The sequence below is a fragment of the Bacillus rossius genome, unplaced genomic scaffold (assembly GCF_032445375.1).
Source record: "Bacillus rossius redtenbacheri isolate Brsri unplaced genomic scaffold, Brsri_v3 Brsri_v3_scf33, whole genome shotgun sequence".
NCBI classification, from domain to species: Eukaryota; Metazoa; Arthropoda; class Insecta; order Phasmatodea; family Bacillidae; genus Bacillus; species Bacillus rossius.
The window spans coordinates 327667-355238 of NW_026962514.1; the positions used below are offsets into that span (position 1 = coordinate 327667).

General features: G+C 43.3%; 1 long non-coding RNA gene across 1 annotated transcript; it reads left to right on the forward strand.

Annotated features, from left to right (window-relative positions):
- LOC134544227 (uncharacterized) lies at nt 1–27572 on the forward strand. Its single transcript, XR_010077618.1, has 4 exons — nt 1–75; nt 6726–6819; nt 12967–13060; nt 27464–27572. It is a non-coding gene; the product is annotated as an uncharacterized LOC134544227 (long non-coding RNA).

A 27572-nucleotide genomic window follows, 5' to 3' on the forward strand; every position in this document is an offset into this window, starting at 1 on the left:
AGCTGCTGTCCTGAAACTTCATAAAGTTACCCATACCCTGTGACTGAAACAGAGCGAAACAAGAGTAATGAAGAGGTAAAACTTTTGTTATTCTAACAACTTTATTTTAACAGTTTTTTAATTGTAACATTGAAAGTTGCCCAAGTTGACTGCAAGTGTGTCTGTCAGACTGCAAGTGTGACCGTCAGTGTGTCCGTTAGTCTCTCAGTGTGTCTGTCAGTCAGACTGACGGACAGACACAATGACAGACACACTGACAGAAAGTGTGTCTTTCTGTGTGTGAGTCTGTCAGTCTGTCTGTCAGTCTGTGTGTCAGTCTGTGTGTGAGTCTGCCTGTCAGTGTGTATGTCTGTCTAGGTGTCAGTCTGTATTCCAGTCTGTGTGTCAGTGTTTCAGTCTCTCTGTGTGTTTGTGTGTGATTCTGTCAGTCTGTGAATCTGTCTGTGTGTGTGATTCTGCCAGTCTGCCAGTCTGTCTATCAGTTGGTCAGTGTGTCTGTCAGTCTGTCAGTGTGTCTGTCAGTCTGTCAGTGTGTCTGTCAGTGTGTCAGTGTGTCTGTCAGTGTGTCAGTGTGTCTTGTCATTCTGTCAATGTGTCTGTCAGACTTTCAGTGTGTCGTCAGTCTGTCATACTATCAGTGTGTGTCTGTCATTCTGTCAGTGTGTCCATCATTCTGTCAGTGTGTCTGTCAGTCAGACTGTCGGACAGACACAATGACAGACACACTGACAGAAAGTGTGTCTGTCTGTTAGTCTGTCTGTCAGTCTGTGTGTCAGTCTGTCTGTGTGTCAGTCTGTATGTGAGTCTTTCTGTCAGTGTGTATGTCTGTCTAAGTATCAGTCTATATGCCAGTCTGTGTGTCAGTCAGTCTGTGTGCGTGTCTGTCAGTCTGTCAGTCTGAAAGTGTGTCTGGCAGTCTGTTAGTGTGTCGTCAGTCTGTCAGTGTGTCGTCAGTCTGTCAGTGTGTCGTCAGTCTGTCAGAGTGTCATTCTGTGTGTCAGTCTCTCTTTTTGTCAGTCAGTCTGAGTGTCAATCTGTCTGTCAGTGTTTGTCAGTCTGTCTGTTTTTCTGTCAGTGTGCCTGTCAGTCTGTCAGTTTGTCAGTTTGTCTGTCAGTGTGTCAGTGTGTCAGTGTGTCTGTCATTTTGTCAATGTGTCTGTCAGTGTGTCAATGTGTCAGTCAGTGTGTCAATGTGTCAGTCAGTGTGTCTGTCATTCTGTCTATCAGTGTGTCTGTCAGTCTATCAGTGTGTCTGTCAGTCTATCAGTGTGTCAAAGTGTCTGTCATTCTGTCAATGTGTGTCAGTGTGATAGTGTGTCTGTCATTCTATCAATGTCTGTCAGTCTGTCAGTGTGTCTGTCATTCTGTCAATGTGTGTCAGTGTGATAGTGTGTCTGTCATTCTTTCAATGTCTGTCAGTCTGTCAGTGTGTCTGTCATTCTGTCAATGTGTGTCAGTGTGATAGTGTGTCTGTCATTCTTTCAATGTCTGTCAGTCTGTCAGTGTGTGTCTGTCAGTCTGTCTGTCAGTTTGTGTGTCAGTCTGTCTGTTAGTCTGTCTGTCAGTCTGTGTGTCAGTCTGTCTGTGTGTCAGTCTGTCTGTGTGTCAGTCTGTATGTGAGTCTGTCTGTCAGTGTGTATGTCTGTCTAAGTATCAGTCTATATGCCAGTCTGTGTGTCAGTCAGTCTGTCTGCGTGTCTGTCAGTCTGAAAGTGTGTCTGGCAGTCTGTTAGTGTGTCGTCAGTCTGTCAGTGTGTCGTCAGTCTGTCAGTGTGTCGTCAGTCTGTCAGTGTGTCATTCTGTGTGTCAGTCTCTCTTTTTGTCAGTCAGTCTGAGTGTCAATCTGTCTGTCAGTGTGTCAGTCTGTCTGTGTGTCAGTCTGTCAGTGTGTCTGTCAGTGTGTCTGTCAGTGTTTGTCAGTCTGTCTGTTTTTATGTCTGTGCCTGTCAGTCTGTCAGTTTGTCAGTTTGTCTGTCAGTTCCTCTGTATGTGTGTCTATCAGTGCCTCTGTATGTGTTTCTGTCAGTGCCTCTGTATGTGTTTCTGTCAGTGCCTCTGTATCTGTTTCTGTCAGTGCCTCTGTATGTGTGTCTGTCAGTCTGTCAGTATGTCTGTTTGTCAGTATGTCTGACTGTCAGTGTGTCTGTCAGTCTTTAAGTGTGTCTGCCAGTGAGCTTGTCAGTCTGTTAGTGTGTCTGCCAGTGTGTCAGTATGTCATTGTGTCTGTCAGTCTGTCATTGTGTCTGTCAGTCTGTCATTGTGTCTGTTTTTCTGTTAGTGTGTCTGTCATTCTGTCAGTGTGTCTGTCATTCTCTCAGTGTGTTTGTCAGTCTGTCAGTGTGTCTGTCATTCTGGCAATGTGTCTGTCAGTGTATCAGTGTGTCCGTCAGTCTCTGTGTGTCTGTCAGTCTGTCAATCTGTCTATCAGTGTGTCAGTGTGTCTGTCATTCTGTCAATGTCTGTCAGTGTTTCTGTCCGTGTGAGATTCTGTCAGTCTCTCAGTCTTTCTGTCTGTGTGTGATTCTGTCAGTCTGTCAGTCTGTCTGTCAGTGTGTCAGTGTGTCTTTCAGTGTGTTAATGTGTCTGTCAGTGTGTCTGTCAGTGTGTCAGTGTGTCTGCAGTGTATCAATGTGTCTGACATTCTGTTAATGTGTCTGTCAGTCTGTCAGTGTGTCTGTCATTTTATCAGTGTGTCTGTCAATGTGTCTGTCATTCTGTCAATGTGTCTGTCATTCTGTCAATGTGTCTGTCAGTCTGTCAATGTGTCTGTCAGTCTGTCAATGTGTTAGTGTGTCGTCAGTCGGTCAGTGTGTAGTAAGTATGTCAGTGTGTCTGTTAGTCTCTCAGTGTGTCTGTCGGTCTGTCTGTCAGTGTGTATGTCAGTCTCTCAGTGTGTCCGTCATTCTCTCAGTGTGTCCGTCATTCTCTCAGTGTGTCCGTCAGTCTCTCAGTGTGTCCGTCAGTCTCTCAGTGTGTCCGTCAGTCCCTCAGTGTGTCCGTCAGTCCCTCTGTGTGTCCGTCAGTCTCTCTGTGTGTCCGTCAGTCTCTCAGTGTGTCCGTCAGTCTTTCAGTGTGTCTGTCAGTCTATCAGTGTGTCTGTCAGTTTGATAGTGTGTCTGGCATTCTTTTAATGTCTGTCATTCTGTCAGTGTGTCCGTCAGACTGTCAGTGTGTCCGTCAGTCTGTCAGTGTGTCCGTCAGTCTCTCAGTGTGTCCGTCTTTCTCTGTGTGTCCATTAGTCTCTCAGTGTGTCCGTCAGTCTCTCAGTGTGTCCGTCAGTCTCTCAGTGTGTCCGTCAGTCTCTCAGTGTGTCTGTCAGTCTGTCTTTCAGTGTGTCTGTCAGTCTGTATATCAGTGTGTCTGTCAGTCTGTCTATCAGTGTGTCTGTCAGTCTGTCTATATGTGTGTCTGTCAGTGTGTTAATCTGTTTGTCAGTGTGTCAGTGTGTCTTTCATTCTGTCAATATGTCTGTCAGTGTGTCAATGTGACTGTCAGTGTGTCTGTCAGTCTCTCAGTGTGTCTGTCAGTCTCTCAGTGTGTCCGTCATTCTCTCAGTGTGTCCGTCAGTCTCTCAGTGTGTCCGTCATTCTCTCAGTGTGTCCGTCAGTCTCTCAGTGTGTCCGTCATCTCTCAGTGTGTCCGTCAGTTTGTCTATTAATGTGTCTGTCAGTCTGTCTATAAGTGTGTCTGTCAGTCTGTATCAGTGTGTCTGTCTGTCTGTATTTGAGTCTGTATGTCAGTCAGTGTGTGTCTGTCAGTGTGTCTGTCAGTATGTGTCTGTCAGTGTGTCTGTCAGTGTGTCTGTCAGTGTGTCTGTCAGTGTGTCTGTCAGTGTGTCTGTCAGTGTGTCTGTCAGTGTGTTTGTCAGTCTGTGTGTGTGAGTCTGTCAGCCTGTGTGTCTGTACGTCTGTGTGTCTGTCAGTCTGTGTGTCAGTCTGTATGTCTGTCTTTCAGTAAGTTAGTATGTCTGTGTGCCAGTCTGTGTGCCAATCTGTGTGTCAGTGTTTCAGTCGGTCTGTGTGTCTGTGTGTGTTTCTGTCAGTCTGTCAGTCTGTCCATCAGTGTATCAGTGTGTCTGTCATTCTGTCAATGTGTCTGCCAGTCTGTCGGTGTGTCTGTCAGTGTGTCAGTGTTTCCGTCATTCTGTAATTTGTCTATTAGTCTGTCAGTGTGTCCGTCAGTCTGTCAGTGTGTCTGTCAGTCTGTCAGTGTGTCTGTCAGTCTGTTAGTGTGTCGTCAGCCTGTCAGTGTGTCGTCAGTCTGTCAGTGTGTCCGCCAGTCTGTCAGTCTGTGTGTCAGTTTCTCTGGGTGTCAGTCTCTCTGTGTGTCAGTCTGTCTGTGTTTGAATCAACTGTGTGTCAGTTTGTCAGTCAGTGTGTATGTTTGTCAGTCTGTCAGTCAGTCTGTCAGTGTGTCATTCTGTGTGTCAGTCTCTCTTTTTGTCAGTCAGTCTGTGTGTCAATCTGTCTGTCAGTGTGTCAGTCTGTCTGTGTGTCAGTCTGTGTGTCAGTCTGTGACAGTATGTCTGTGTGTCTGTCAGTGTCTGTGTGTCAGTGTGTCTGTCAGTGTGTCTGTCAGTGTGTCTGTGTGTGTGTGTGTCAGTGTGTTTGTCAGTCTGTCTGTTTGTCTCTCTGTCAGTCTGTCAGTCTGTCAGTCAGTCTGTCTGTCTGTTTGTCAGTCTGTCAGTGTGTCTGTCTGTCTGTCAATCTGTCTGTCTGTCAGTCTGTCTATCAGTGTGTCAGTGTGCCTGTCATTTTCAGTGTTTTTGTCTGCCTGTCAGAGTTTCTGTCAGTCAGTCAGTGTGTCTGTCAGTCTGTCAGTTCCTCTGTATGTGTGTCTATCAGTGCCTCTGTATGTGTTTCTGTCAGTGCCTCTGTATGTGTGTCTGTCAGACTGTCAGTGTGTCTGTTTGTCAGTGTGTCTGAATGTCAGTGTGTCTGTCAGTCTTTTAGTGTGTCTGCCAGTGAGCCTGTCAGTCTTTCAGTGTGTCTGACAGTGAGCCTGTCAGTCTGTTAGTGTGTCTGCCAGTCTGTCAGTGTGTCTGTCATTCTGTCAGTGTGTCTGTTATTCTGTCAGTGTGTCTGTCATTCTGTCAGTGTGTCCGTCATTCTGTCAGTGTGTCCGTCATTCTGTCGTGTCCGTCAGTCTCTCAGTGTGTCAGTGTGTCTTGTCATTCTGTCAATGTGTCTGTCAGTGTGTCTGTCTGTCTGTCTGACAGTCTGTCTGTCTGTTTGTCAGTCTGTCAGTGTGTCTGTCAGTGTGTCTGTCTGTTTGTCAGTCTGTCTGTCAGTCTGTCTATCAGTGTGTGAGTGTGCCTGTCACTTTCAGTGTTTTTGTCTGCCTGTCAGTGTTTCTGTCAGTCTGTCAGTGTGTCTGTCAGTCTGTCAGTGCCTCTGTATGTGTGTCTATCAGTGCCTCTGTATGTGTTTCTGTCAGTGCCTCTGTATGTGTGTCTGTCAGACTGTCAGTGTGTCTGTTTGTCAGTGTGTCTGACTGTCAGTGTGTCTGTCAGTCTTTTAGTGTGTCTGCCAGTGAGCCTGTCAGTCTTTCAGTGTGTCTGCCAGTGAGCCTGTCAGTCTGTTAGTGTGTCAGCCAGTGTGTCAGTCTGTCAGTGTGTCTGTCATTCTGTCAGTGTGTCTGTCATTCTGTCAGTGTGTCCGTCATTCTGTCAGTGTGTCCATCATTCTGTCAGTGTGTCCGTCATTCTGTCATTGTGTCCCTCAGTCTCTCAGTGTGTCAGTGTGTCTTGTCATTCTGTCAATGTGTCTGTCAGTCTGTCAGTGTGTCTGTCAGTCTGTCAGTGTGTCCGTCAGTCTTTCAGTGTGTCTGGCTAAGTATTCCATAACAGGATGTATTCAAAACAGGATACATTAAGTAGTTTAGCTGCACTATTACAGAGTTTTAATAAGAAGTTTAGATACATTTATTAAAAATAATTTTAAATCATGAATTTGATTATGAATTACTAATTATAATTAAATTAACCTAACAAACCATCTACATATATGTTTTAGTATTTTCTATGTAGGCCTAGTTGTTATAACTGAAATCAAAAAACTGTAATTTATTTGAATTATCACAATTTCTTTATTACAGAACAGTTGCCATTAGTAACTTTGAAATGTAAGTCATGTGCTTTGTTGAATTTGTAGGAATTTTTTGTAGCCTGGAAACTTGCTTATCTGGTATTACTGGCTGGGTCGGTTCTACTGCATTTTGTTTTTATGCCAACCACTGTATATAAAATGCAGGGACATCCATTAGTTAGAATAGTGTTGTCATGTAGGTCTTCTTTCTTGATGCCTAGTCTGCCTCTCTCTTCCCATTCTCTGGACGTGGCCTTACTATCTCATTTTCGCTTTTCTATGATGTTATTAAAGTCCTGTACTCTAGCTTCCACAATATTCTATATAATTCTAATCCTGTCTGCCTAAGTTTCTTTACGAGGCAAAGATACCATTATAATTATTAAATGAGGGCCAAGAAACATAACTTTGGAATTTCTTGGTCTTTTTCTAATAATAAATTTATTAATGCATCTTTTGGACGTTAGAAAAAAGGCATTAAAGTAATTGACCAAAATTGTTGTGCACAGCTTAGTTAAAAGTGCAGTATTCTTGTATCTGCTCTTGCTAGATATAATTTAAAATTTGGGGGATAAAGTGTCTGAATTAATCCTTATTGTGAATATGGCTAATATGTTATTTATTTTTTGGCTTTTGCAGCTGCTGTCCTGAAACTTCATAAAGTTACCCATATTGAGATGAAGGATACAATCTGCCTGTGACTGAAACAGAGCGAAACAAGAGTAATGAAGAGGTAAAACTTTTGTTATTCTAACAACTTTATTTTAACAGTTTTTTAATTGTAACATTGAAAGTTGCCTAAGTTGACTGCAAGTGTGTCTGTCAGACTGCAAGTGTGACCGTCAGTGTGTCCGTTAGTCTCTCAGTGTGTCTGTCAGTCAGACTGACGGACAGACACAATGACAGACACACTGACAGAAAGTGTGTCTTTCTGTGTGTGAGTCTGTCAGTCTGTCTGTCAGTCTGTGTGTCAGTCTGTGTGTGAGTCTGCCTGTCAGTGTGTATGTCTGTCTAGGTGTCAGTCTGTATTCCAGTCTGTGTGTCAGTGTTTCAGTCTCTCTGTGTGTTTGTGTGTGATTCTGTCAGTCTGTGAATCTGTCTGTGTGTGTGATTCTGCCAGTCTGCCAGTCTGTCTATCAGTTGGTCAGTGTGTCTGTCAGTCTGTCAGTGTGTCTGTCAGTCTGTCAGTGTGTCTGTCAGTGTGTCAGTGTGTCTGTCAGTGTGTCAGTGTGTCTTGTCATTCTGTCAATGTGTCTGTCAGACTGTCATTGTGTCGTCAGTCTGTCATACTATCAGTGTGTGTCTGTCATTCTGTCAGTGTGTCCATCATTCTGTCAGTGTGTCTGTCAGTCAGACTGTCGGACAGACACAATGACAGACACACTGACAGAAAGTGTGTCTGTCTGTTAGTCTGTCTGTCAGTCTGTGTGTCAGTCTGTCTGTGTGTCAGTCTGTATGTGAGTCTGTCTGTCAGTGTGTATGTCTGTCTAAGTATCAGTCTATATGCCAGTCTGTGTGTCAGTCAGTCTGTGTGCGTGTCTGTCAGTCTGTCAGTCTGAAAGTGTGTCTGGCAGTCTGTTAGTGTGTCTGGCAGTCGTTTAGTGTGTCGTCAGTCTGTCAGTGTGTCGTCAGTCTGTCAGTGTGTCGTCAGTCTGTCAGTGTGTCGTCAGTCTGTCAGTGTGTCATTCTGTGTGTCAGTCTCTCTTTTTGTCAGTCAGTCTGAGTGTCAATCTGTCTGTCAGTGTGTCAGTCTGTCTGTGTGTCAGTCTGTCAGTGTGTCTGTCAGTGTGTCTGTCAGTGTTTGTCAGTCTGTCTGTTTTTCTGTCAGTGTGCCTGTCAGTCTGTCAGTTTGTCAGTTTGTCTGTCAGTTCCTCTGTATGTGTGTCTATCAGTGCCTCTGTATGTGTTTCTGTCAGTGCCTCTGTATGTGTTTCTGTCAGTGCCTCTGTATCTGTTTCTGTCAGTGCCTCTGTATGTGTGTCTGTCAGTCTGTCAGTATGTCTGTTTGTCAGTATGTCTGACTGTCAGTGTGTCTGTCAGTCTTTAAGTGTGTCTGCCAGTGAGCTTGTCAGTCTGTTAGTGTGTCTGCCAGTGTGTCAGTCTGTCATTGTGTCTGTCAGTCTGTCATTGTGTCTGTCAGTCTGTCATTGTGTCTGTTTTTCTGTTAGTGTGTCTGTCATTCTGTCAGTGTGTCTGTCATTCTCTCAGTGTGTTTGTCAGTCTGTCAGTGTGTCTGTCATTCTGGCAATGTGTCTGTCAGTGTATCAGTGTGTCCGTCAGTCTCTGTGTGTCTGTCAGTCTGTCAATCTGTCTATCAGTGTGTCAGTGTGTCTGTCATTCTGTCAATGTCTGTCAGTGTTTCTGTCCGTGTGAGATTCTGTCAGTCTCTCAGTCTTTCTGTCTGTGTGTGATTCTGTCAGTCTGTCAGTCTGTCAGTGTGTCAGTGTGTCTTTCAGTGTGTTAATGTGTCTGTCAGTGTGTCTGTCAGTGTGTCAGTGTGTCTGCAGTGTATCAATGTGTCTGACATTCTGTTAATGTGTCTGTCAGTCTGTCAGTGTGTCTGTCATTTTATCAGTGTGTCTGTCAGTGTGTCCGTCAGTCTCTCTGTGTGTCAGTGTATTAGTCTGTCTGTGTGTCTGTGTGTCAGTGTGTTAGTCTGTCTGTGTGTCAGTGTGTTAGTCTGTCTGTGTGTCAGTCTCTCTGTGTGTGTCTGTCTGTTTGAGTCTTTTTGTGTGTCTGTGTGAATGTCATTCTGTCAATGTGTCTGTCAGTCTGTCAATGTGTCAGTGTGTCTGTCATTCTGTCAATGTGTCTGTCATTCTGTCAATGTGTCTGTCATTCTGTCAATGTGTCTGTCAGTCTGTCAATGTGTCTGTCAGTCTGTCAATGTGTTAGTGTGTCGTCAGTCGGTCAGTGTGTAGTAAGTATGTCAGTGTGTCTGTTAGTCTCTCAGTGTGTCTGTCGGTCTGTCTGTCAGTGTGTATGTCAGTCTCTCAGTGTGTCCGTCATTCTCTCAGTGTGTCCGTCATTCTCTCAGTGTGTCCGTCATTCTCTCAGTGTGTCCGTCAGTCTCTCAGTGTGTCCGTCAGTCTCTCAGTGTGTCCGTCAGTCTCTCAGTGTGTCCGTCAGTCCCTCAGTGTGTCCGTCAGTCCCTCTGTGTGTCCGTCAGTCTCTCTGTGTGTCCGTCAGTCTCTCAGTGTGTCCGTCAGTCTTTCAGTGTGTCTGTCAGTCTATCAGTGTGTCTGTCAGTTTGATAGTGTGTCTGGCATTCTTTTAATGTCTGTCATTCTGTCAGTGTGTCCGTCAGACTGTCAGTGTGTCCGTCAGTCTGTCAGTGTGTCCGTCAGTCTCTCAGTGTGTCCGTCTTTCTCTGTGTGTCCATTAGTCTCTCAGTGTGTCCGTCAGTCTCTCAGTGTGTCCGTCAGTCTCTCAGTGTGTCCGTCAGTCTCTCAGTGTGTCTGTCAGTCTGTCTTTCAGTGTGTCTGTCAGTCTGTATATCAGTGTGTCTGTCAGTCTGTCTATCAGTGTGTCTGTCAGTCTGTCTATATGTGTGTCTGTCAGTGTGTTAATCTGTTTGTCAGTGTGTCAGTGTGTCTTTCATTCTGTCAATATGTCTGTCAGTGTGTCAATGTGACCTTTCAGTGTGTCTGTCAGTCTCTCAGTGTGTCTGTCAGTCTCTCAGTGTGTCCGTCATTCTCTCAGTGTGTCCGTCAGTCTCTCAGTGTGTCCGTCATTCTCTCAGTGTGTCCGTCAGTCTCTCAGTGTGTCCGTCATCTCTCAGTGTGTCCGTCAGTTTGTCTATTAATGTGTCTGTCAGTCTGTCTATAAGTGTGTCTGTCAGTCTGTATCAGTGTGTCTGTCTGTCTGTATTTGAGTCTGTATGTCAGTCAGTGTGTGTCTGTCAGTGTGTCTGTCAGTATGTGTCTGTCAGTGTGTCTGTCAGTGTGTCTGTCAGTGTGTCTGTCAGTGTGTCTGTCAGTGTGTTTGTCAGTCTGTGTGTGTGAGTCTGTCAGCCTGTGTGTCTGTACGTCTGTGTGTCTGTCAGTCTGTGTGTCAGTCTGTATGTCTGTCTTTCAGTAAGTTAGTATGTCTGTGTGCCAGTCTGTGTGCCAATCTGTGTGTCAGTGTTTCAGTCGGTCTGTGTGTCTGTGTGTGTTTCTGTCAGTCTGTCAGTCTGTCCATCAGTGTATCAGTGTGTCTGTCATTCTGTCAATGTGTCTGCCAGTCTGTCGGTGTGTCTGTCAGTGTGTCAGTGTTTCCGTCATTCTGTCAATGTGTCTATTAGTCTGTCAGTGTGTCCGTCAGTCTGTCAGTGTGTCTGTCAGTCTGTCAGTGTGTCTGTCAGTCTGTTAGTGTGTCGTCAGCCTGTCAGTGTGTCGTCAGTCTGTCAGTGTGTCCGCCAGTCTGTCAGTCTGTGTGTCAGTTTCTCTGGGTGTCAGTCTCTCTGTGTGTCAGTCTGTCTGTGTTTGAATCAACTGTGTGTCAGTTTGTCAGTCAGTGTGTATGTTTGTCAGTCTGTCAGTCAGTCTGTCAGTGTGTCATTCTGTGTGTCAGTCTCTCTTTTTGTCAGTCAGTCTGTGTGTCAATCTGTCTGTCAGTGTGTCAGTCTGTCTGTGTGTCAGTCTGTGTGTCAGTCTGTGACAGTATGTCTGTGTGTCTGTCAGTGTCTGTGTGTCAGTGTGTCTGTCAGTGTGTCTGTCAGTGTGTCTGTGTGTGTGTGTGTGTCAGTGTGTTTGTCAGTCTGTCTGTTTGTCTCTCTGTCAGTCTGTCAGTTTGTCTGTCAGTGTGTCTGTCAGTCTGTCAGTCAGTCTGTCTGTCTGTTTGTCAGTCTGTCAGTGTGTCTGTCTGTCTGTCAATCTGTCTGTCTGTCTGTCAGTCTGTCTATCAGTGTGTCAGTGTGCCTGTCACTTTCAGTGTTTTTGTCTGCCTGTCAGAGTTTCTGTCAGTCAGTCAGTGTGTCTGTCAGTCTGTCAGTTCCTCTGTATGTGTGTCTATCAGTGCCTCTGTATGTGTTTCTGTCAGTGCCTCTGTATGTGTGTCTGTCAGACTGTCAGTGTGTCTGTTTGTCAGTGTGTCTGAATGTCAGTGTGTCTGTCAGTCTTTTAGTGTGTCTGCCAGTGAGCCTGTCAGTCTTTCAGTGTGTCTGACAGTGAGCCTGTCAGTCTGTTAGTGTGTCTGCCAGTCTGTCAGTGTGTCTGTCATTCTGTCAGTGTGTCTGTTATTCTGTCAGTGTGTCTGTCATTCTGTCAGTGTGTCCGTCATTCTGTCAGTGTGTCCGTCATTCTGTCGTGTCCGTCAGTCTCTCAGTGTGTCAGTGTGTCTTGTCATTCTGTCAATGTGTCTGTCAGTGTGTCTGTCTGTCTGTCTGACAGTCTGTCTGTCTGTTTGTCAGTCTGTCAGTGTGTCTGTCAGTGTGTCTGTCTGTTTGTCAGTCTGTCTGTCTGTCAGTCTGTCTATCAGTGTGTGAGTGTGCCTGTCACTTTCAGTGTTTTTGTCTGCCTGTCAGTGTTTCTGTCAGTCTGTCAGTGTGTCTGTCAGTCTGTCAGTGCCTCTGTATGTGTGTCTATCAGTGCCTCTGTATGTGTTTCTGTCAGTGCCTCTGTATGTGTGTCTGTCAGACTGTCAGTGTGTCTGTTTGTCAGTGTGTCTGACTGTCAGTGTGTCTGTCAGTCTTTTAGTGTGTCTGCCAGTGAGCCTGTCAGTCTTTCAGTGTGTCTGCCAGTGAGCCTGTCAGTCTGTTAGTGTGTCAGCCAGTGTGTCAGTCTGTCAGTGTGTCTGTCATTCTGTCAGTGTGTCTGTCATTCTGTCAGTGTGTCCGTCATTCTGTCAGTGTGTCCATCATTCTGTCAGTGTGTCCGTCATTCTGTCAGTGTCCCTCAGTCTCTCAGTGTGTCAGTGTGTCTTGTCATTCTGTCAATGTGTCTGTCAGTCTGTCAGTGTGTCTGTCAGTCTGTCAGTGTGTCCGTCAGTCTTTCAGTGTGTCTGGCTAAGTATTCCATAACAGGATGTATTCAAAACAGGATACATTAAATAGTTTAGCTGCACTATTACAGAGTTTTAATAAGAAGTTTAGATACATTTATTAAAAATAATTTTAAATCATGAATTTGATTATGAATTACTAATTATAATTAAATTAACCTAACAAACCATCTACATATATGTTTTAGTATTTTCTATGTAGGCCTAGTTGTTAAAACTGAAATCAAAAAACTGTAATTTATTTGAATTATGACAATTTCTTTATTACAGAACAGTTGCCATTAGTAACTTTGAAATGTAAGTCATGTGCTTTGTTGAATTTGTAGGAATTTTTTGTAGCCTGGAAACTTGCTTATCTGGTATTACTGGCTGGGTCCGTTCTACTGCATTTTGTTTTCATGCCAACCACTGTATATAAAATGCAGGGACATCCATTAGTTAGAATAGTGTTGTCATGTAGGTCTTCTTTCTTGATGCCTAGTCTGCCTCTCTCTTCCCATTCTCTGGACGTGGCCTTACTATCTCATTTTCGCTTTTCTATGATGTTATTAAAGTCCTGTACTCTTTGTCCACAATATTCTGTATAATTCTAATCCTGTCTCCCTAAGTTTCCTTACGAGGCAAAGATACCATTATAATTATTAAATGAGGGCCAAGAAACATAACTTTGGAATTTCTTGGTCTTTTTCTAATAATAAATTTATTAATGCATCTTTTGGACGTTAGAAAAAAGGCATTAAAGTAATTGACCAAAATTGTTGTGCACAGCTTAGTTAAAAGTGCAGTATTCTTGTATCTGCTCTTGCTAGATATAATTTAAAATTTGGGGGATAAAGTGTCTGAATTAATCCTTATTGTGAATATGGCTAATATGTTATTTATTTTTTGGCTTTTGCAGCTGCTGTCCTGAAACTTCATAAAGTTACCCATATTGAGATGAAGGATACAATCTGCCTGTGACTGAAACAGAGCGAAACAAGAGTAATGAAGAGGTAAAACTTTTGTTATTCTAACAACTTTATTTTAACAGTTTTTTAATTGTAACATTGAAAGTTGCCTAAGTTGACTGCAAGTGTGTCTGTCAGACTGCAAGTGTGACCGTCAGTGTGTCCGTTAGTCTCTCAGTGTGTCTGTCAGTCAGACTGACGGACAGACACAATGACAGACACACTGACAGAAAGTGTGTCTTTCTGTGTGTGAGTCTGTCAGTCTGTCTGTCAGTCTGTGTGTCAGTCTGTGTGTGAGTCTGCCTGTCAGTGTGTATGTCTGTCTAGGTGTCAGTCTGTATTCCAGTCTGTGTGTCAGTGTTTCAGTCTCTCTGTGTGTTTGTGTGTGATTCTGTAAGTCTGTGAATCTGTCTGTGTGTGTGATTCTGCCAGTCTGCCAGTCTGTCTATCAGTTGGTCAGTGTGTCTGTCAGTCTGTCAGTGTGTCTGTTAGTCTGTCAGTGTGTCTGTCAGTGTGTCAGTGTGTCTGTCAGTGTGTCAGTGTGTCTTGTCATTCTGTCAATGTGTCTGTCAGACTGTCAGTGTGTCGTCAGTCTGTCATACTATCAGTGTGTGTCTGTCATTCTGTCAGTGTGTCCATCATTCTGTCAGTGTGTCTGTCAGTCGGTCAGTGTGTCTGTCAGTCTGTCATTGTGTCTATCAGTGTGTCAGTGTTTCTATCAGTGTGTCTATCAGTGGGCCTGTCAGCCTGTCAGTGCCTCTGTAGTTGTGTCTGTCAGTCTGTCAGTGATTCTGTCAGTCTGTCAGTGTGTCAGTGTGTCTGTCAGTGTGTCTGTCAGTGTGTCAGTGTGTCTGTCATTCTGTCAGTGTGTCTGTTATTCTGTCAGTGTGTCTGTCAAGCTCTCAGTGTGTCTGTCAGTCTCTCAGTGTGTCCGTCAGTCTCTCAGTGTGTCCGTCAGTCTCTCAGTGTGTCCGTCAGTCTCTCAGTGTGTCCGTCAGTCTCTCAGTGTGTCCGTCAGTCTCTCAGTGTGTCCGTCATTCTCTCAGTGTGTCTGTCATTCTCTCAGTATGTTTGTCAGTCTGTCAGTGTGTCTGTCATTCTGGCAATGTGTCTGTCAGTGTATCAGTGTGTCCGTCAGTCTCTGTGTGTCTGTCAGTCTGTCTATCAGTGTGTCAGTGTGACTGTCAGTCTGTCAATCTGTCTATCAGTGTGTCAGTGTGTCTGTCATTCTGTCAATGTCTGTCAGTGTTTCTGTCCGTGTGAGATTCTGTCAGTCTCTCAGTCTTTCTGTCTGTGTGTGATTCTGTCAGTCTGTCAGTCTGTCTGCCAGTGTGTCAGTCTGTCATTGTGTCTGTCAGTCTGTCATTGTGTCTGTTTTTCTGTCAGTGTGTCTGTCATTCTGTCAGTGTGTCTGTCATTCTCTCAGTGTGTTTGTCAGTCTGTCAGTGTGTCTGTCATTCTGGCAATGTGTCTGTCAGTGTATCAGTGTGTCCGTCAGTCTCTGTGTGTCTGTCAGTCTGTCTATCAGTGTGTCAGTGTGACTGTCAGTCTGTCAATCTGTCTATCAGTGTGTCAGTGTGTCTGTCATTCTGTCAATGTCTGTCAGTGTTTCTGTCCGTGTGAGATTCTGTCAGTCTCTCAGTCTTTCTGTCTGTGTGTGATTCTGTCAGTCTGTCAGTCAGTCTGTCAGTGTGTCTGTCATTTTATAAGTGTGTCTGTCAGTGTGTCCGTCAGTCTCTCTGTGTGTCAGTGTATTAGTCTGTCTGTGTGTCTGTGTGTCAGTGTGTTAGTCTGTCTGTGTGTCAGTGTGTTAGTCTGTCTATGTGTCAGTCTCTCTGTGTGTGTCTGTCTGTTTGAGTCTGTCTGTGTGTCTGTGTGAATGTCATTCTGTCAATGTGTCTGTCAGTCTGTCAATGTGTCAGTGTGTCTGTCATTCTGTCAATGTGTCTGTCATTCTGTCAATGTGTCTGTCATTCTGTCAATGTGTCTGTCAGTCTGTCAATGTGTCTGTCAGTCTGTCAATGTGTCAGTGTGTCGTCAGTCTGTCAGTGTGTAGTAAGTATGTCAGTGTGTCTGTTAGTCTCTCAGTGTGTCTGTCGGTCTGTCTGTCAGTGTGTATGTCAGTCTGTCAGTGTGTCCGTCATTCTCTCAGTGTGTCCGTCATTCTCTCAGTGTGTCCGTCAGTCTCTCAGTGTGTCCGTCAGTCCCTCAGTGTGTCCGTCAGTCTCTCTGTGTGTCCGTCAGTCTCTCTGTGTGTCCTTCAGTCTTTCAGTGTGTCTGTCAGTCTGTCTATCAGTGTGTCTGTCAGTTTGATAGTGTGTCTGTCATTCTTTTAATGTCTGTCATTTTGTCAGTGTGTCCGTCAGACTGTCAGTGTGTCCGTCAGTCTCTCAGTGTGTCCGTCAGTCTCTCAGTGTGTCCGTCATTCTCTGTGTGTCCGTTAGTCTCTCAGTGTGTCCGTCAGTCTCTCAGTGTGTCCGTCAGTCTGTCTTTCAGTGTGTCTGTCAGTCTGTATATCAGTGTGTCTGTCAGTCTGTCTATCAGTGTGTCTGTCAGTCTGTCTTTATGTGTGTCTGTCAGTGTGTTAATCTGTTTGTCAGTGTGTCAGTGTGTCTTTCATTCTGTCAATATGTCTGTCAGTGTGTCAATGTGACTGTCAGTGTGTCTGTCAGTCTCTCAGTGTGTCCGTCAGTCTCTCAGTGTGTCCGTCAGTCTGTCTTTCAGTGTGTCTGTCAGTCTGTATATCAGTGTGTCTGTCAGTCTGTCTATCAGTGTGTCTGTCAGTCTGTCTATATGTGTGTCTGTCAGTGTGTTAATCTGTTTGTCAGTGTGTCAGTGTGTCTTTCATTCTGTCAATATGTCTGTCAGTGTGTCAATGTGACTGTCAGTGTGTGTCAGTCTCTCAGTGTGTCCGTCATCTCTCAGTGTGTCCGTCAGTCTGTCTATTAATGTGTCTGTCAGTCTGTCTATAAGTGTGTCTGTCAGTCTGTATCAGTGTGTCTGTCTGTATTTGAGTCTGTATGTCAGTCAGTGTGTGTCTGTCAGTGTGTCTGTCAGTATGTGTCTGTCAGTGTGTCTGTCAGTGTCTGTCAGTGTGTCTGTCAGTCTGTGTGTCAGTCTGTATGTCTGTCTTTCAGTAAGTTAGTATGTCTGTGTGCCAGTCTGTGTGCCAATCTGTGTGTCAGTGTTTCAGTCGGTCTGTGTGTCTGTCAGTCTGTCTGTCAGTCTCTCAGTGTGTCCGTCATTCTCTCAGTGTGTCCGTCATTCTCTCAGTGTGTCCGTCAGTCTCTCAGTGTGTCCGTCAGTCTTTCAGTGTGTCCGTCAGTCTCTCAGTGTGTCTGTCAGTCTGTCTATCAGTGTGTCTGTCAGGTTGATAGTGTGTCTGTCATTCTTTTAATGTCTGTCATTCTGTCAGTCTGTCCGTCAGACTGTCAGTGTGTCCGTCTGACTGTCAGTGTGTCCGTCACTCTGTCAGTTGTGTCCGTCTGTCTCTCAGTGTGTCCGTCTGTCTCTCAGTGTGTCCGTTAGTCTCTCAGTGTGTCCGTCAGTCTCTCAGTGTGTCCGTCAGTCTGTCTATCAGTGTGTCTGTCAGTCTGTATATCAGTGTGTCTGTCAGTCTGTCTATCAGTGTGTCTGTCAGTGTGTCAATGTGTCTGTCAGTGTATCAGTGTGTCTTTCATTCTGTCAATATGTCTGTCAGTGTGTCAATGTGACTGTAAGTGTGTCTGTCAGTCTCTCAGTGTGTCTGTCAGTGTGTACGTCTGTGTGTCAGTCTGTATGTCTGCCTTTCAGTAAGTTAGTATGTCTGTGTGCCAGTCTGTGTGTCAATCTGTGTGTCAGTGTTTCAGTCGGTCTGTGTGTCTGTCTGTGTGTGATTCTGTCAGTCTATCTGTCTGTCCATCAGTGTTTCAGTGAGTCTGTCATTCAGTCAATGTGTCTGTCAGTCTGTCAGTGTGTCTGTCAGTGTGTCAATGTTTCCGTCATTCTGTCAATGTGTCTATAAGTCTGTCAGTGTGTCCGTCAGTCTGTCAGTGTGTCTGTCAGTCTGTCAGAGTGTCAGTCGGTCTGTCAGTGTGTCTGTCAGTCTATCAGTGTGTCAGTCAGTCAGTGTGTCTGTCAGTCTGTCAGAGTGTCAGTCGGTCTGTCAGTGTGTCTGTCAGTCTGTCAGTGTGTCAGTCTGTCAGTGTGTCTGTAATTCTGTCATTGTGTCTGTTTTTCTGTCAGTGTGTCTGTCATTCTGTCAGTAAGTCTGTCATTCTCTTCAGTGTGTTTGTCAGTCTGTCAGTGTGTCTGTCATTCTGTCAATGTGTCTGTCAGTGTATCAGTGTGTCCGTCAGTCTCTGTGTGTCTGTCAGTCTGTCTATCAGTGTGTCAGTGTGACTGTCAGTCTGTCAATCTGTCTATCAGTGTGTCAGTGTGTCTGTCATTCTGTCAATGTCTGTCAGTGTTTCTGTCCGTGTGAGATTCTGTCAGTCTCTCAGTCTTTCTGTCTGTGTGTGATTCTGTCAGTCTGTCAGTCTGTCTGTCAGTCTGTCAATGTGTCAGTGTGTCTGTCATTCTGTCAATGTGTCTGTCATTCTGTCAATGTGTCTGTCATTCTGTCAATGTGTCTGTCAGTCTGTCAATGTGTCTGTCAGTCTGTCAATGTGTCAGTGTGTCGTCAGTCTGTCAGTGTGTAGTAAGTATGTCAGTGTGTCTGTTAGTCTCTCAGTGTGTCTGTCGGTCTGTCTGTCAGTGTGTATGTCAGTCTGTCAGTGTGTCCGTCATTCTCTCAGTGTGTCCGTCATTCTCTCAGTGTGTCCGTCAGTCTCTCAGTGTGTCCGTCAGTCTCTCAGTGTGTCCGTCAGTCCCTCAGTGTGTCCGTCAGTCTCTCTGTGTGTCCGTCAGTCTCTCTGTGTGTCCGTCAGTCTTTCAGTGTGTCTGTCAGTCTGTCTATCAGTGTGTCTGTCAGTTTGATAGTGTGTCTGTCATTCTTTTAATGTCTGTCATTTTGTCAGTGTGTCCGTCAGACTGTCAGTGTGTCCGTCAGTCTGTCAGTGTGTCCGTCAGTCTCTCAGTGTGTCCGTCATTCTCTGTGTGTCCGTTAGTCTCTCAGTGTGTCCGTCAGTCTCTCAGTGTGTCCGTCAGTCTCTCAGTGTGTCCATCAGTCTGTCTTTCAGTGTGTCTGTCAGTCTGTATATCAGTGTGTCTGTCAGTCTGTCTATCAGTGTGTCTGTCAGTCTGTCTATCAGTGTGTCTGTCAGTCTGTCTATATGTGTGTCTGTCAGTGTGTTAATCTGTTTGTCAGTGTGTCAGTGTGTCTTTCATTCTGTCAATATGTCTGTCATTCTGTCAATGTGTCTGTCAGTCTGTCAATGTGTCAGTGTGTCTGTCAGTCTGTCTATCAGTGTGTCTGTCAGTTTGATAGTGTGTCTGTCATTCTTTTAATGTCTGTCATTTTGTCAGTGTGTCCGTCAGACTGTCAGTGTGTCCGTCAGTCTGTCAGTGTGTCCGTCAGTCTCTCAGTGTGTCCGTCATTCTCTGTGTGTCCGTCAGTCTCTCAGTGTGTCCGTCATTCTCTCAGTGTGTCCGTCAGTCTGTCTTTCAGTGTGTCTGTCAGTCTGTATATCAGTGTGTCTGTCAGTATGTGTCTGTCAGTATGTGTCTGTCAGTATGTGTCTGTCAGTGTGTCTGTCAGTGTGTCTGTCAGTGTGTCTGTCAGTGTGTCTGTCAGTGTGTCTGTCAGTCTGTGTGTCAGTCTGTATGTCTGTCTTTCAGTAAGTTAGTATGTCTGTGTGCCAGTCTGTGTGCCAATCTGTGTGTCAGTGTTTCAGTCGGTCTGTGTGTCTGTGTGTGTTTCTGTCAGTCTGTCAGTCTGTCCATCAGTGTATCAGTGTGTCTGTCATTCTGTCAATGTGTCTGCCAGTCTGTCGGTGTGTCTGTCAGTGTGTCAGTGTTTCCGTCATTCTGTCAATGTGTCTATTAGTCTGTCAGTGTGTCCGTCAGTCTGTCAGTGTGTCTGTCAGTCTGTCAGTGTGTCTGTCAGTCTGTTAGTGTGTCGTCAGCCTGTCAGTGTGTCGTCAGTCTGTCAGTGTGTCCGTCAGTCTGTCAGTCTGTGTGTCAGTTTCTCTGGGTGTCAGTCTCTCTGTGTGTCAGTCTGTATGTGTTTGAATCAACTGTGTGTCAGTTTGTCAGTCAGTGTGTATGTTTGTCAGTCTGTCTATCAGTGTGTCAGTGTGTCATTCTGTCAATGTGTCTGTCAGTGTGTCAGTGTGTCCGTCAGTCTTTCAGTGTGTCCGTCAGTCTTTCAGTGTGTCAGTCAGACTCTCAGTGTGTCAGTCAGACTCTCAGTGTGTCAGCCAGACTCTCAGTGTGTCCGTCAGTCTCTCAGTCCGTCTGTCAGTGTGTCTGTCAGTCTGAAAGTGTGTCTGTCAGTCTGTCAGTCTGAAAGTGTGTCTGTCAGTCAGTCTGTCAGTCAGGCTGTGTGTCCGTCAGTGTGTCTGTCAGTCCGTCAGTGTTTCTTTTATGCTGTTAGTGTGTCGTCAGTCTGTCAGTGTGTCGTCAGTCTGTCAGTGTTATCCTTCAGTCGCTCAGGGTGTCCGTCAGTCTCTCAGTGTGTCCGTCAGTCAGTCTGTCAGTATGTATGTCATTATGTCTGTCTGTCAGTGTGTATTTCATTGTGTCTGTCTGTCAGTCTCTGTGTGTCAGTCTCTCTGTGTGTCAGTCTCTCTGTGTGTCAGTCTCTGTGTGTCAGTCTGTCTGTGTTTGAGTCTGTCTGTGTGACTGTCATTCTGTCAATGTGTCTTGTCAGTCTGTCAATATGTCTGTCAGTGTGACAGTGTCTGTCAGTCTGTGTGTTTGTCAGTCTGTCTATCAGTGTCAGTGTGTATGTCATTCTGTCAATGTGTCTTCCTGTGTGTGAGTGTCTGTCTAAGTGTAAGTCTGTGTGCCAGTGTGTGTGTCAGTGTGACGGTCTGTCTGTGTGTCTGTCTGTGTGTGATTCTGTCAGTATGTCTTTCATTGTGTGATTCTGTCTGCCAGTCTGTCTATCAGTGTGTCAGTGTGTCATTCTGTCAATGTGTCTGTCAGTGTGTCAGTGTGTCCGTCAGTCTTTCAGTGTGTCAGTCAGACTCTCAGTGTGTCAGTCAGACTCTCAGTGTGTCAGCCAGACTCTCAGTGTGTCCGTCAGTCTCTCAGTCCGTCTGTCAGTGTGTCTGTCAGTCTGAAAGTGTGTCTGTCAGTCTGTCAGTCTGAAAGTGTGTCTGTCAGTCAGTCTGTCAGTCAGGCTGTGTGTCTGTCAGTCAGTCTGTCAGTCAGGCTGTGTGTCCGTCAGTGTGTCTGTCAGTCCGTCAGTGTTTCTTTTATGCTGTTAGTGTGTCGTCAGTCTGTCAGTGTGTCGTCAGTCTGTCAGTGTTATCCTTCAGTCGCTCAGGGTGTCCGTCAGTCTCTCAGTGTGTCCGTCAGTCAGTCTGTCAGTATGTATGTCATTATGTCTGTCTGTCAGTGTGTATTTCATTGTGTCTGTCTGTCAGTCTCTGTGTGTCAGTCTCTCTGTGTGTCAGTCTCTCTGTGTGTCAGTCTCTCTGTGTGTCAGTCTCTGTGTGTCAGTCTGTCTGTGTGTCAGTCTCTCTGTGTGTCAGTCTGTCTGTGTTTGAGTCTGTCTGTGTGACTGTCATTCTGTCAATGTGTCTGTCAGTCTGTCAATGTGTCAGTGTGTCTGTCATTCTGTCAATGTGTCTTTCATTCTGTCAATGTGTCTGTCAGTCTGTCAATGTGTCAGTGTGTCGTCAGTCTGTCAGTGTGTAGTAAGCATGTCAGTGTGTCCGTCAGTCTCTCTGTGTCTCTGTGTCTGTCTCTGTTTGAGTTTGTCTGTGTGTCAGTGTGTCTGTCATTCTGTCAATGTGTCTGTCATTCTTTCAATGTGTCTGTCATTCTGTCAATGTGTCTGTCAGTCTGTCAATGTGTCAGTGTGTCGTCAGTCTGTCAGTGTGTAGTAAGTATGTCAGTGTGTCCGTCAGTCTCTCAGTGTGTCTGTCATTCTCTCAGTGTGTCCGTCAGTCTCTCAGTGTGTCCGTCAGTCTCTCAGTGTGTCCATCAGTCTCTCAGTGTGTCTGTCAGTCTGTCTATCAGTGTGTCTGTCAGGCTGTATATCAGTGTGTCTGTCAGTCTATCAGTGTGTCTGTCAGCTAATGCTACTGGTTTTGCCGTAATTCTAATAAATAGTTGTCAAATAGTCGATTTTAACTTGCCACATGAATGGTTTTTATCCTGTAGTTTTTACGTAAACAAAAATTCACTAATATTGGCCAAGTAAAAGTTGTAGATGAATCTAAGTGCTTTAAAACGATACCTTAAATATAGCCTTTGAACTAGTAACTCACCGTCCAGGCAACCGGAAATAGATGATTGTGTCTATAAGTAAAAACTTATTTCCACATCTTTTTGCACGAATCTTTTGTAGTTTTTAAAACTTGCACTTTACAAACTTTTAATATCGAAACATGTTAACACAAAACATAAAGTTACGAAAGTAATCTGCACTAAAAAGTCTTGTGCCTTTCCCCTCCCTGATTAAATTTTATTTGCGCCAGTTTTGGTTCGGGGGGAATTTTTCCCTTACCCTTTTGAAAGTAAGGGTAGTTCCATTATCCACCACCTATGGACCCGCCGTGTTCCGGACTGGCCACAACCGGCAGCTGTTTGAACACTTTTCAGGTACAGACATAGTGTATCTACCATGTTAACAAACCGCATCACGGACCTCCCACCCACCACAAATACGGCAGATTTTTCTTTTCTGACATTTAAATTTGCATTCTTGATTAAATTTACGAGTCTGAGAAATATTACAGCAATTATTTTTACAAAAAAAAATTATAAATCAGAAGGTGAATCATCTGTGTTTTCGTTTGGAAATCCAGGCGAGTTGTAGCACGACAGACCACTGCAATTCTCACACATTGCAGTGCACTGCAAATTTGATTTGCGGCACCGACAGTAATTTCCACATCCCAGTTTACACGAGCAGGACACTAGAAATAACAGATCGTTGGGTGCGAAAGGTTTTGAGTTGATGGTTGGTTTCAAGGTTTTTTTGAGACATCCATTCTTTTTGGCCACTTCAATTTCCCATCCCCATTCAGTGGGCGAAAGTCTGTTCCCTAACCATGTTTGAACTTGTAAGTATACCCTAAGGAGATGTTCACGACAGGCTTCTGACGTTGGAGGAAGTTTCGCCAAGTCAAAATTTGATCTCAAGGCCGACTTTTTGGTAAACGTCGAAAACCTGTAGTATCTGGCTTCATTCAAGTGCGAGTATTTACTCAACCCATACAGTCCAAGAACAAATTTTTCCCCATCTACCAGTATTTCGGTTTTAGTAGAAAAATGTGCTATGAAAGTTCTAGCCAGTTTCGCAGCTTCCGGTGACTTCAACATTTCAGTAGCTTTATTTTTGCCCACACCAAAGAAACATGAGGTTGTATCACAACCAGTCAATGCATGAGTAAACAAAAGAAGTTTCCTGGTGTGTTTGAACTTTTCTGTCAAAGTTGCTATGTCATAAAAAACTATCACAGGGTTTTCACCTCCCTTATGTTTGCAGAAATACATTTTTCGCTTTTCTGGGGCAAGAGCAGTTAAAAGTACTGCCAGTTCTGTATCAGAGCCACATACAACTACTTCAGCAAACGTGCTTAGTTTTTTTATAGCTAAATTTTTCTATATCTATATCAGCATCTCCTTCGCTTATAAATGTTTCAAGTCCTTTGTTTTTTAGTTCAGATGCAAGTGAAGTTATCATTCTTGTCTTGTTCTTTTTATTACTCAAAAATTCTTCTTTTCCTGTAACACACTATGTGTTGTCATCAAAAGTTATATCACATGAAGATTTTTTCGCGTATCTCCGGTTTTGTTCTTCTTGTTTCGTTGTGGAATCTTCCGAGTATCCATCAAAAACAACTGTTGTATTTACTCCGTATTTTGTCAGGACATATGTACAGTAACTTTGCATTATGTCTCCATATGTACAGTTTTTTGGCCAAAGAATGCAGTGAAGAAGAAAACTTCCATCCAAGACAATTGCTGCATCACTTAGATTTAAATCATTTACAATACCCTCCTCAAAATGTTTCATCAGTTTTGACTTGGCCCCCTTTCGTAGAGAAACTGCATCAAAAAGGGATGGTGGACGAGGCGCCAATTCATACTCAAGATATGATTTTAATTTTGTTGGGCTGTCACAAACACATAAGATGCGGTTAAATAGCTGTTGTGAATTCACAATTACCTACTTTGACCGAACATTAACCGATTTTTGCATCGCCTGCGTTTTTCCATGTTTTTCCTATGAAGCTTGAGCTTCTGAAAGTTTTTCCCTTTCATATTTTCCATCGCTGCAACACCTTTTTCGTAAGCTTGGTCACAGTCTACAGAGTCGTCTGATACCAATCCAGATGATAACGATACCAGTTCTCCAGAACATTTTGAGAATGGGTTATGTTCTTGAAGCCATGAAGTAAACTTTTCGACATCTGCCAGGTCTCTCGTTTTTCTTGACTCCCGGAGCTCAACATGTTGTTCACTGTATGATATGGAAGTCCCAAAAAATTCCTCAACAGCTTCGTGTACTTTAAGATAGAAAGGTGCTCCAAGAATCCATTTTGACAGAGTGCTGTCTGTTATACCTCTACCATGAGTCAAGCCTCCAACAGCTTTCATGGGACGCATGAGGCACTGTTCAATACACATGTCAGACCATGTTCCAGACCAAAACTTGCCACTTCGCCGTATTGTGAACATTCCATTATTTACAAACAAAACGGGTTCCTTCTCAGCTTCGTATGAAGTTTTATCATTTCCTGCACATAGAGATGCGCAGACTTTGCATACGGCAAGTGTCCAGCAGCATGGAAATATGGAAGCATTTCGATTGTTGTATTTAAGTGTAAATCCCAATTTCCAGACCTCTCTGCAAAAATGAACTGTAGAATGAGGTCAATGCAGTTCAAGATATTCACCCACAGCTTGGCAGTTCTGCTGGTTGACTGTATGTTTTTCAAGGAATCATTTAATTTTTGTAAAGTACATGTGACGTCAGGTTTTCTCAACATTTCTTCGGGCGCTGTTTCCTGAAGAAGTAACTGTTTGGAAATGTTCTCCAAATGAATAATGGCATTTTGAAAATCGTCGAAGCTGTTCCTCATTACATTTATGATCGCAGAGGCCGTAAGAGTGTAAGCTCTGATGCATCTTGAATATGCACGTCCATTCAACATGTGATTAACTGTTGTTTGACCATATACAGCAGCCCACAAACTTTCTAACTCACTTCCTTCCATTATTCGACTTATTGAGCCCATAAACGACATTAACAAATGAAAACCACCCAACCTCGGAACAATCTTCGATATGTCACTTCATCCTTCTGCAAAAGACACTATTTCAAAAGCTTTCAAAAAAAGCGGCTGATCAAATGTAACTATGCATGTCTGGTTGCGTTTCTTGCACTGTTCTGCTGCAAAACAAAGTGCTGTGAAAATCGTAGATGGATTACTGGGATTTAAATTTATGAATGGTAAACCCATTATATATGAGGATTCACAATCGTCCATGTGACTTGTTATTGTGTTCATAAAACCATTCCATCCTTGCTGAACCTTTGTTCCAGCAAGCCACATCCAATTTAGAGGAAACAAAATGTTTGATGGCTCATTTATAAGACTTCTAGCTGATTTAAGTTCGTTGAAATCCTTAAGTATGATAGCTTTGAAACCACACCGTTTCTTTTCGGGTAGGAACATAAACGGATACATTCTTTGTTGAATTTTCCAGATGTCATTCTTTCAACCTGGATATGTGTTTCAACACTTGCACTAGGTGTAATACACTGAATTCCTCCCATTGCATGAAATGTGTTTAGGCCATCAAGTGTACGGATATTTATATCAACATTGTCAAACACATACTGTATGAATGCTTCTTCATTTACTTGAGGGGAACCAGCATTTATAAGAGAATTCATAGATGCTTCATGATACGACACACATACACCCATAGATGACAATAAGTCAATTAGATGTTTAGATCCGTACAGTCTATGAAGTGTTAATGCTAGGCTAGTTTGTATTGGAGATAAGAATGATCTTGGTCGTACAGTTGATATTACTGCATGATTAATTACAGCACACTTTCGACTTACTGCTTTTGAATCCACAGTGTTTTTCTTTTTCGTTACTCTTTGCATGAAAACTTTCAAACTATCTGGAACCAAGTTTTCTCCACCTGATCGAATTTCATTAACATTTGGGTATGTTTGTGAGTCATACATCATCTTCTGTATATCTTTTTTAATTATATCTGCAGCAGCTAATACTATCCTCAGTCGCTCTGTTGCTGGGTCACTTTCCCTATCGCGGTACCACTCATCCATAATTTTGTTAACTGTCTCAGACAAACAAAAAACATTTTTTCGTCCTGGTGTACATGACACAACTAACCTTTCCTTAAAATGTTGCCGTAGAAGATTTGTTATATGTTTATCTGAGTACGTTTCTTCTTGGCCAGAAATTTTTTTCAGAATGTCTTTTATCTCGCTTATTGTGTATTGACATTCATCACTGTTCTCGATATGCTCACACAGCATTGCAAATGAATCTCCAAATTTACATTTCGGTCACAAAAAATACACAGTGAATTAATTGTATCCATTTTTAACGTCAATATGAGCCGATCAAAAAGCCAATTTGTTTTATCTGAAATCAAAGTTATAGAATTAATATTGTTTTTGTAAGTAATACTACGAGTACTAACAAAGTTAGCTAAGAATGTGTTCTGATTGGAACATTTTATCATCAAAATTATGTTTCTGATTATTTGGCATTACGTAAACCAATTGCCTTCACACTTAAATATATAATTTTTCTATCTGCATTTTGCTAATTTAAATGAAAATGACCAAGTGCTACAAATACCATCATTAACTAAATCAACATACCTATTTATTAACGTCGTTATAGTAATGCAGTTATATATGTTAAGATTTATTAATGCTAAAGGGACTAACTAGCAAGGCACATATTATTAACAGTTATTTAAAGAAATACTTTGGGTATTATTTCATTACAGCAAATTGCTTGGGATAAATTAAGAGACGCATGCAAACACAGGCCCAGAGAACCAATCAAGGATTGGTTGTTTTTCTGCGAAATTTTATGTGCATTTTCATGTGTACTTAGTTAACTATGACAACTTTTCTTAGAAGGAACTTCTTAGCGTGTCACTGTTTGTGTGCGTAAAACACTAGTTTTCTGTGACATGGTTTGGCTGCAGTGGTGTAAGTCGATAGAGAGAAGTTGCGTTATTATAATTAATGTAATGAAAAGATTCACATAATTAAATATGTTAACCAGTTACTCACATAAAACAAGCTTCTTCAAAAGCAATTAACAAGATGTTTCCGCTGGCACTGATATAATACAGTATACGGTCTTCCACACGCTAAAGAAATCACGACCAAAGCACATTTTACGTCTTGCAACTCCGGCAGTTTCATGGTAACTGACGTTAATGGCGACTGTTTCTATTGTTGCGCATCGTCCGCGTGGAGTCGATTGACGCACTCGACACTAATCCGTGTCGCTTAAAATGTGAGTCACTGGTCCAAAGGCTATAAATAGGGTATCGTTTTAAAGAATTTATAATGCGCTAAAACGTTTACTAGGCCAATATTAGTGAATTTTTGTTTACGTAAAAACTACAGGATAAAAACCATTCATGTGGCAAGCTAAAATCGACTATTTGACACCTATTTATTAGAATTACGGCAAAAATAGTAGCTTTAGCGTAATTGTTGCCGGAATACGTTTTGTGCAGTATACCATAAGGAACAAAACAAAAAAACATTCATCCATTTATGACTCTTATGTACGAAGATATCGGCGTATAACCAATACACGGCAAATCCGAACTTTGAGGGGGTGTAGGGGCGGAAGCACAGGGGGTAGGGGCGGGGACTTTTGGGGAAAAACACATCTAGTAGTGTTCTAACAACTGTCCAAAATTCAGCTTTTATCTAATTTTTTCCGACTATCGTTATGTTTTTCCCTTTATTGACTGGGCTATGAAGTATCTTAAATATACAGTTAACATAGGTTTGAAGTTAGCAGTCATATTGTAACACATTAACTATATCCTCATATGTTAATGCTGACTATGCTTCTGACATAAATGATAGGAAAAGTATTTCAGGTTTTGTAACAAAACTGAATAACAATGTTATCTGCTAGGGTTCAAAAACACAAGGTGTGGGAGCACTTAGTAGCAGTGAGTCACAGTACTATGCCATTGGTAGATGTTAAACAGAAGATATTTTCGTACACAACTTGCTGAAAGAAGTAGTAGATGTGGCTAATGTGATTAATGTTCATGAGGATAATTTATATGTATTAATATTTTTATTTTTTGTTCCAGAGGAAACAGAAACCAGCAACAAGGACCAACTGAAAATGATCCAGGCCACTAAAATTATAAATGGCTTATTTAATAAATTATAATATTAATAAATTTTTAGTTACTGTAA